The sequence below is a fragment of the Elephantulus edwardii genome, unplaced genomic scaffold (assembly GCF_000299155.1).
Source record: "Elephantulus edwardii isolate Elephantulus edwardi_28Jun2011 unplaced genomic scaffold, EleEdw1.0 scaffold00113, whole genome shotgun sequence".
In the NCBI taxonomy this organism is placed as follows: domain Eukaryota; kingdom Metazoa; phylum Chordata; class Mammalia; order Macroscelidea; family Macroscelididae; genus Elephantulus; species Elephantulus edwardii.
The window spans coordinates 10,297,839-10,298,775 of record NW_006399863.1 but is presented as its reverse complement, the minus strand read 5'-3'; the positions used below and the strand labels follow the sequence as shown (position 1 = coordinate 10,298,775).

The following is a 937-nucleotide window of genomic DNA, read 5'->3' as shown; positions in this document are numbered from 1 at the left end:
CCATCTCCCACTGAATGTCATAGTCCAGGAGTGAGGCAGTCATGTATTAGAACTTCAGGGCCAAAATGGAAAGTCACTGTGAACACTTGCATTGGTTGATCTTACTTACCCCACAAGCCTGAAAATGCACAGTCCTGGAAAAGGTGACCTCTCTGTGCACACAAGTAATTTTTAAGAAGAGAGGGCAATATCAAGGTGGCTGAGGTTTGCTCACCAAAAATCAGCACAATTAAAACAAACAATAATGAATAATGAAGGCTAGAATTCAAAATACCAGATGTTTTGAAGACAGGTGTCAGTTTTCAATGGTTTTGAAAACCACATTACAAAAGAACTATTTTTAAAAATAAAAAAGAATTAAAAGAAATGAAAAAAAATGAAAAGATTATCTAAACTGGTGAATAACCCTCTGTTTGCTCCTAATAAACTTCAATTACATCATCTTCCTCCATTGCCAGTTCTTTTGGAATGTGATTATCAGCAATTCTCTGACCTTCAAAAAGAAACCTGAGTGAATTCATTGGAACCCCCTGTCTTGACAGTGTGACTCTTTAAGTTTCTTGAGATGTGTTGTCATTTTCACCTTGAAGTGAATCGCATTGCTATCCTGTCCAATGGCTTTGAGTTTGATGTATTCTCCTTCTTTCTTGTCTCCCAAGTCCTCAGTTGAAGGTTTTGCCTCCTGGTCAGACATAGTGACGGTGGCTTCAACCCGAAGGCCTCTGCAAAACAGCAATGTTGGGCAGGCAGGATCTCATTCCAGGTTTTTCGAACTGACTTTTTTAAAGTGAAATAAAGGGGAGCTCTGGTGGCCTAGTGGCAAGAAGCTGCACTGCAATCCCGGAGGCGCACGGTTCAAATCCACCAGATGCTCTGCCGAGGAAGGAGGGACAATATCCTCCCGTACCAGTCAGATCTGATTTGACGGTACACACAC

General features: G+C 41.3%; 1 pseudogene; it reads right to left on the bottom strand.

The window, feature by feature from the left end:
- Positions 1-389: 389 nt before the first annotated feature.
- Positions 390-694, bottom strand: LOC102861769 (annotated as a pseudogene).
- Between the last annotated feature and the right edge of the window lie 243 nt (positions 695-937).